The sequence below is a fragment of the Myodes glareolus genome, chromosome 24 (genome assembly GCF_982192425.1).
Source record: "Myodes glareolus chromosome 24, mMyoGla1.1, whole genome shotgun sequence".
NCBI classification, from domain to species: domain Eukaryota; kingdom Metazoa; phylum Chordata; class Mammalia; order Rodentia; family Cricetidae; genus Myodes; species Myodes glareolus.
The window spans coordinates 660,642-669,279 of record NC_142049.1 but is presented as its reverse complement, the minus strand read 5'-3'; positions in this window follow the sequence as shown (position 1 = coordinate 669,279).

The window sequence follows — 8,638 nt, the reverse complement described above, 5'->3', positions numbered from 1 at the left end:
AAAACTTGAGAGTCACACTAACAAACCATTCCACAAAATATTCCTTTTTGGCCTTGAAAGCCAACTTCAAATACAAAGTTTAGTGACTTCTCCAAATTCCTTGGTAGCACAGGAAAGAACCAAGAATTGATCCTTGGCTCTTCCTCCCGCGAGAGGTATCCCAGGCTGGCCTTGAACTCACAATCCTCCCATCTCTTCCCAAGTGCCAAGATTGCACACATGTATCACCATGTCTGGATCCTTTTTTTCTTCCTCTTCTTCTAGCCCTGTTCACAGGTGTGGCCATCCTGGCCTGCATCCTTTGACAGCTCTTGAACAGCTCCACAGTTGCTTCTCTCCCCACACTGGCCACGTAGCCCTTCTGCTCCCTGTAAACCTGGGAGAATTCATCTGCACCAACAGAATGAAGGAGAAATTAGGCAGGTGACTTCTGGCCAGAAGAGGCCACACCACGGCTGCCCATTACAAATGGACTTGCTGTTGGAGCTCTGAGTCACACAGTACCAATGACTCCACGGCAGGCTGTCATTCCTAGATGCTGCAGTCACCAGGTCCAGCTGAGCGACAGTCCAGCTACCATAAATGATAGCCCACGTATGTGACCAGAGAGCCCAGGCACAGTGGGACATAGACAAAGCATTTGCATTGGCTGGCCCCAAACAGAAGTCAGAAGCATTCAACAACAGTAGTTGGGGGAGGGAGCAGGGATTTGTCATGTGCAAAGGTAAGTGGAACTTGTCCAGACCCCACCCACAGTCCTGCTGTGCTCCACTGCAGCCAGTGGTCCCTCTGAGAATAGGTGAGATCACATTGTCCTCAAGCAGACTCTACCCTCTGGACAAAGAATCCCAGGCTTCCTTGTTTCAGAGTGTGGCCTTTGATGGGGAGAGGGTGCCCATTCTTTTCATTCCAGGGGTCCCTGGTGCTCTGGGCACAACTGAGAAAGGGTCGGTATGGGGTCTGAGGGTAGGTGTCGTTTCTGCGGAGGGGGTCAACACGGGAAGCAGGGGAATGTGCTTAGTGTCTTACCACAGCTCTCGGTGACAGAGAGGTTAGCTGTCTAGGCCAGAACAGAGATAGAAGTGGATTTAAGAACTCCACCTAAATAGAAGGTTGACAGTATGATGTGGGATTCCCCTCTGTATGCTGTGAATACCACTGGCAAATAAAGAAACTGCTTTGGGCCTATAGCAGAGCTATAGGGGAACAGAGCTAGGCAGGGAAAACTAAACTGAATGCTGGGAGAAAGAAGGCAGAGTCAGAGAGAAGCCATGGAGCCACCAGGGAAGACAGACATGAGCTGCTAGTCGGAACCTTGCCGGTAGGCCACAAGCCTCATAGTAAAATATAAAATAATAGAAATGGGTTAATACTAGATATAAGAGCTAGCAATACATTTAAGTGATTGGTCAAGCAGTGATTTAAAAAATAAATAAATAGAAGATTGAGTCAATGAAAGTCATGCCAATCAGACATGGTTACCACCTCCCTCCCTCAACATTTAAGAAAACAGATGGCCTCACGGTTCCTACCACTATAGACATTCTGTAGCCAGTCTCCACTTGGGACATCGCCCATCCTTTATTCCCTCATCATTGTCATATGCACTGGTTCTGGGTGATCTCCCAGCATAGAAAACCTGAGGATGCTCACTCCCATTCCATTGGCAGTGATTGAGGGTGTGTGGAGCTGACATTCCAGCTGCTTTGAGCTGAGGAGCTGCCAGCACCATCTCTAGTTCCTCTCTTCCCCTTTGTGGGACCATCCTCCCCTTCCTTGCTGTATCCTGCATGTGTCCAGGTGACAGTATCAGCTGGTCCTGCTGGGCTTATTTGTCTATGCTTGGAGGGACGAGCGAGGATTAAGAAATGGCAGGTGGAAAAGACAGAGCTACAAAAGAAAAGACAGAGACACAGGATAGAGGCAGGAGGGCATCCAATAAGCAGTGAAATTTGCTCCATATTATTTTTCATAGGCTTTATATACCACAATCCAAAGAGGCTTCTTCACCAAAATACAAGGAACAAAGTAATCACCTTCTCAATACCCAAAGATTCTAATAACCACACCCTAGGTCAAAAACATTCTGTTAGTAGCTACACCTTGGGTCAAACCTCCTGTCAGAACCTTGAAGGAACAAGAAGAATAGGCTTGAACTCTCTGACCTTTGGTCAATGTGGAACGGAACCACCATGTCGTGGGCCCCCCACTTCGCTCCCCTCCACACCCCTCTCTGCCCCACAGTTACTGGTTTGTCTTGGAAAACATCTCTGAACACATTACTTTCACCAGATACCCCAGCTCAACCTCCGAGTCTAGGGATCCCAGCAAAAGGCAGTCACCACACGCTAGATGTCCTGTCCTTCCAGCCGGCAGCCTCCAACAGACCCAGGTCCAGTGTGGTCGTTGATTTTGATTGTAACTTGCTTAGATTAAGAAACACCAAGGCTCCACGAGTAAAGGAGCTTCTGCCAAGGCTGACCTCCCGAGTTTGATCCCTGGGTCACATAGGATGGAAGCAGAGAACTGACTTCTAACGTGTTCTGACCTCTGTGCACATATTGTGTTACATGTGTGCATGCTAACACACACTGCACTAAATCAATTTTGAGAGAAAGCTCAATGGATCTAGGTGAAGCACACCTTTGGGGCATGTCTGAGAGGGTGTCTCCAGGGAGGTTTAACTGATTGACCTGTAAGCAAATCTATGGGCATTTTCTTGATTAATGATTGATGGGAGACAACCCAGCCCACTGTAGGTGGTGCCTACACCCTGGGTATCACCTGGGTTGTATAAAAAAAGCTGAGCAAGCCATGGAGTTCAAGCCAGTAAGCAGACATCTCCACGGTCTCTGCTTCAGCTCCTGACTCTAGGTTCCTTCCCTGCTTGAGGTTCTACCTTGGCTTTCCTCAGTAATGGACGGTGATCTGTACTTGTAAGCCAAATAAACCCTTTCCTCTCCAAGTTGCTTTCGGTCATGGTTTAATCACAGCAATAGAAACACTGACTAAAACGGCAAGGTCACTCACTGAGCCTGGAGCTCACCAATTGGACCAGATTGGGTGGCCAAGAGGCCCAGGGAGCAGACTGTCTCTGTTGGGCTTCAGATGTTGCCAAACAGGCTTTCATGCTGAGTCTGAAGGTGAGAACTCCTGTCCTATGCTTGCTCGGAGCTATCTATACTTTACCTATGGAGCCAACTTACCAGTTCCTAAACTGATGTTTTAAGCAAGCATCCCGGTTAGACCCAAAGAATCCCTTAAGAGCACAAGATCAGAAGTTCAGGGAGAATGCTGCCCATGTTAGCCCACTTTTTGTTTCCTTCCTATGGTGGCTGCTCTCAGAGCGCATCAAAAGTTACTGGTAACGCCCCAGACCTCCATAACCAGGCAGCGTAGGGGGACTCCCCCTAAACTCACATCCGACCATCTTACTCCGGGGTCCATGGCTGCCCATCCACCTCCTTCATCTGGTCGCCAAGCATTGACTAATATCTGTTTCCCACCGCCTCGCTGTCCTACCCAGTGCCCTTCCTGAGCACCGCCTCATCCTCCCAAGAAGGAGCCTCTCCCCTAAGGGTCTTTTGCGCTTTTACCAGAGCCAGCTCACCCATCAACCCCCTATCTCCCTATAGCACAAGCCACACTTGGCGGACTGGCTGGCTGTAGTGACCGCTGTGAATAACGCGGAAAACTGAGGCTCGGTTCTTGGATCGCATGCCATAGAGGCCAAGACTCGAACTCTAAACGGCTCCATTGCCCGCGGCTACCTGCAGGGTGCGTGGAGCCCGGGACCGGGGGCGGGGGTTGGGGCGCGGGCACTAAAGAACGCGGGCTTTGATTCGCGACTCCGGCGTGGACCCAGACGCTAATTAAAATCGCCTGGGCCGCGGGGGCGGCGGGGCGGGCACAAAGCCGGCTTTGACCCGGCGGCACAGGCCGGGCTTGTGGGACGTGTTTGTTTTTGCTCGTAAAGCGCAGCGGCCCAACGGAGTCTGGCGAGGGCCCCTGAGGCCATGGCTGTCCTCCCTGCCTGCTCCGGGCTAGCCCGGCCCTGAGCAGCAGCTTGTGCACTCCTGGCCTCAGTTTCCCCCTCCATTGCTGGGTAACGATGGCAGTGTTAACTGTGAAGCCTACAGGGTTCCAGGCCCCAAAGTCCAGAGAGAGTGAGGGCCTCGTCAAAGGCCACATGGTTCTAAACGAAAGAGCCAGGGCTGGAACCCAGACTCCCAAAGCCACAGGAAGAGGCAGAGCTAGGAAGGGCCAGCTGGCAATAGCTAGGAGGCGTTTCCTGCTCACCCGTCCCATCCCCGACCCTGTCAGGCTGCCCATCTGAGTGCGCTCCCCAGGGTGGGTGTTCCAGCAAGGGACTAGACAGAATTCCCTGGAGCCTTCAGGCTTCTACCAGCCCACTCTTTTTAGGGTTTGGGGCTGCATACCTTCAGAGTTCAGGTTTGTGTGGATGGGTGGGAACCAGGAAAAGATGGGAACCTCCGTGGTTGTAGGGTTACCCTGGCTGCAGTGGTCACAGAAGTATGGAATCTGAGGTCCTCCCTTATCCCTAGTCTCCCAGCGTGCCCTGTGGCTCCCTTCCACCCACTTTTCACCCGGCTTCTACTCACTGGTCAGCCGTAGGTTCCGAGCAATTACGACTCCCCAGCACCCACCACCTCCCCTAGGGTTCTGACATGCTCAGTGTCTTTGTCCTTCCTGCCAGACGAGAAGGCCCCTGGGGTGCACCTGGAAGATCTTGCCAGTCCACCCTCCCCACCATAGTCAGTCCCCTGTTCATACACTGTCCCAGGTAAGATCCGCTGAGTTGAGTTTTCTCTGCTGTGGGCCAGGGCTCAGTCAAGGCCTGGCAGGGACCTTGGGATAGGATGGGAGTCTTGGGAGAATGACAGGAGAAGACCCCGGCTCATTGGGGAGCCAAGAACAAAATGACTGACAATTCCCATCCAGTGAGATGAGCAACAACAGAGGTGTCCCGTGCCAAGTCCCTGCCACCTCTCAGACTGGTCCTCTAACAACTTAAGCACTAAGCCTTTGCACTTTCCTCCCTCCTCCCCACCCCCACTGGCCCAATGTCTGCTGTGGAAGCCTGGGGAAGGCTCTGATCCCAGCCACCTGTGAGGAGGAGGACAAGAAGAGGAGAGGGAGGCAGCCGGGGGAAGGACCTCTCAAGGCTCTCTCCCTCCCTAAGCCCTGGGAGCCAGAGCTTGGACAGAGACACTATTAACACAAAATTTGCAAACATGGCTTCTAAAAATAGCTCAGGCTGGTAAGGCCCACCTGGCACAGACTGCACCTTTGCGGCTGCTGGCCTGCTCCCCGCAGCACGCTGGCCACCAGTCTGTCAGCAAACATGTCACTCTGCCCTCCCCGACCCATGGCTAAGGGGCCACTGCAGCTCTGGAGGTGGGTCTGGGGTAAAGATGATCATGAAAATGAGACTTGTCCCTAGCTACTGAGAAGGAGGGGAGCATTTGCAGGCCAAGGGGGTGGACATCTCGTCTATAGGAGAGTGGGAGGAGACACTGTCACTGCCTACAAGAAGTGCTGGAGATGGATGGGGGTATCTGCAAAGGTTCAAAACAGCATTTAGACTCTACAAAAGAACCTGGTCCAATCTGAGTAGAAAAAAAACCCAGGGGCTAAAGTATAACGAGGGTAGAGCTGGGAGGTTGAATTCATTATCTTTATGGACCCAGGCGTGGATGAACACATGGTCCCTCTTGCCGGACTCCCAACCTCAGAGCCATAAAGGAACCAGAGAACTTGCCTAACTCTTTAACTGAAGAAGTTAAAAAAAAAAAATGTGCCAGGAATGACACAGAACCCAGGTCTGCTGGTCTGATGCAATTTCAAACAGGCCCCATTGGCCACCTACTCTGCAGGCACATGGAATGACCATCATTAATAACGTGTCTCAAAATGCTCCTTCTCCATCATCTGTTTTCTGAGGACCTACTGTGTGCCAGACACTGGACTCAAGGAGGTGAACTAGACAGGCAGACTCCTGCTTTCCAGTAAGTTCCATCGAAATCCAGGACAAGAATGACTCAGATGAGAGCCTGCCTTAGGTGCCCCAGGGCTTTTATATAACCAGGCTCAGCTGGGTTTCCCAGTACAGTGATTAGCCTTCAACTATCAACTTGTCTGGACTTAGGATCACTAAAGAAATAGATCTCTGAGTCTGTGAAGGCATTTCCAGAAAGGTTTAGGTGGAAGACTCACCCTGAATGTGGGTGACATCACCCCCATGACTGTATAGAAAGGAGAAAATGTGTTACGCTCCAAGCATTTTTCTGGCTACAGACACAGTATGGCCAGCTGCCTCACTCTACTGACCCCGAGACCTCCCCGTATGACGAACTGTACCCTCAGCCTGTGATCTAAATTAAACCCCTTATTTTTTAACTGCTTCTGTCAGTCATTATGTCAAAAAGATAAGAAAAACAACAAGGCCTGCAGTGTTGGTGGTAGTGGTGCACGCCTTTAATCCCAGTGCTCAGGAGGCAGAAGCAGGCAGGTCTCTATGAGTTTGAAGCCTGCCTGGTCTACAGAGTAAGCTCCAGCACAGCCAGGGCTACCCAGAGAAACCCTGCCTCAAAAAAAAAAAAAAGAGAGAGAGAGAAAGAAAAGAAAAGCAACAGATATACCCAGGTTACAGCAGAAGGCACCAAGGAAGGAAAGCTAATATCTTGTCCAAAGTCACCTCACATATAATCTGTTGGCCTCTGTCTCCCTCCTTGTTGGTGGAAACTAGTCACTCGTTTCTGGGAGCCTCCTCTTTGGGATGCTCTCATGGATTAGAGCAATAAGGTACCTGGAGTCCCTGTGGTCAGAATGGTTGGGCCCCCATGCAGTCCTCACTCTGTGTAGGGCTTGTGGGCATTCCCTGGATGTGCAGGCAGATCCTCTGTTCTCCTGAGGCTGTTCACCTTTAGATAGCATCACCCCAGCAATCCCCAGTGACACCTCAAACCAGACATACCCTCCCCTAGCCTGGAGGTTAAAGCCTGTAGACCTGTGACCTCCCTCAAGGGTCTCCAGCTGTGCTGAGTCCTTCTCAACAGCTCTGGGTCAGTAACCACTGTCTCTGATAAAGACCAGGATGGTAACTTGGGTGCCACTCACTCTCCTTTCATATAAAGTTGAGTTCACTTCAGAGCATTTGTTCCAGGTGGTTACTGCCTATCTGCTGACTGCACTCCACGCTCATGGTGTCTTGTCACCGTATGCATACCTCCTATGTGCTGCCTACAATTTCCCAGAACTCCATAAAGCAATCCTTGCTTTGTGTCCACCCCTCTGTCACACATTATGGGCAACCCTTGGGGGATCCAGCTGTCCCCCTGACTCCAGGCTCTGGCATCCATCCTCTGCCTCCACCACTGTTTCCATGCCTTCGTGGTACCTGTGTGGCTTCCTGCTCCTGAGCTTGAACCACACAGCTCACCACTGAATCCCCCTGAAACCTTTTGAGCTGAAAGAAAGGAGTCCCAGCTGTAATGGTCTGTCCTGTCCCTTTAAGAGACAAGCCACGCCCTCTCCATCCCCTGTCTGCTGAGGCAAGCTGATCTTTGATCTTCAGCTTCAAGCCTGAGTCTCTTCTCTCTCTCTCTCTCTCTCTCTCTCTCTCTCTCTCTCTCTCTCTCTCTCCCTCTCCCTCCCTCTCCCTCTCCCCCTCCCCCTCCCTCTCCCTCTCCCTCCCCTCCCCCCCTCAAAGGGGCAGCTTCTGTCTCTCCCTTCTCCCCACTTCTCCCCTTCCTCTTTCTCTTTCTCTGCCTCTCTCTCTGCTCTTCCCCCCTTATCCCCTTCCCTTCCATAACCCACTAAATAAATATCCAACTTCACTCTGCATGGCGTGCCTGTCCATCTCAGTCTCTCACTCACCACGCAGCTTCCTGTCTGGGACCGGGCTGCCTTTGTGGCCTGCCATAGTCTTGGAACCCAGTGCCTACTACCTGCCACCACCACTCGGGGACCTGCAGCGTTTTACTTAAACCATTACACCAACCACTGTGAATGTCAGGGTACCCTAGGTAAGTCACGTACTCTCTCCCAAACTCAATTCTCCCATCTAGAAACTGGGGAAACCAATCCCCATGTCTCCATGTCTTCCCATGGGACATGAAATTGGCAAGGGGCGGGGGTTGGGAGAATAATATGAGGTCACAAATTGGGCAGTGCACAGAGACTGGGCATCCAGTTACAAGTGACTCATCTCAGATGAGCTCACCCATGTAGAAACCAAATGGCAACTCTTGCCCTGGTTCAGACTTAGAAGAGGATCCAGTCGCTCAGCCTCTGGACACAGAAAAGCCCCTCTTGTTTAGCCAACACCATTTAGGGTAAGCAAGGAGACAAGACCCCAAGACAAGCCTTCAGGAGTTCAGTCTGTCTTGGCAGGAGGAGACTCACATAGCCACCACCACTTTCTGGGTCACTTTCACCATGCCACTCCTGTTAAAGTGCTTGTGTTATGTGACTCTTCCTGGGGAGACATGAACAAATGTCTCCTCACCCCAGAAAGAGCACCAAAGAGACCAAAGAAATGATTGCAATCAAGGCTAGCCTTGGCGCACCAGCGAGTTATATGAGGATTACTTCTGGGAGCACAGGTGACCCAAAG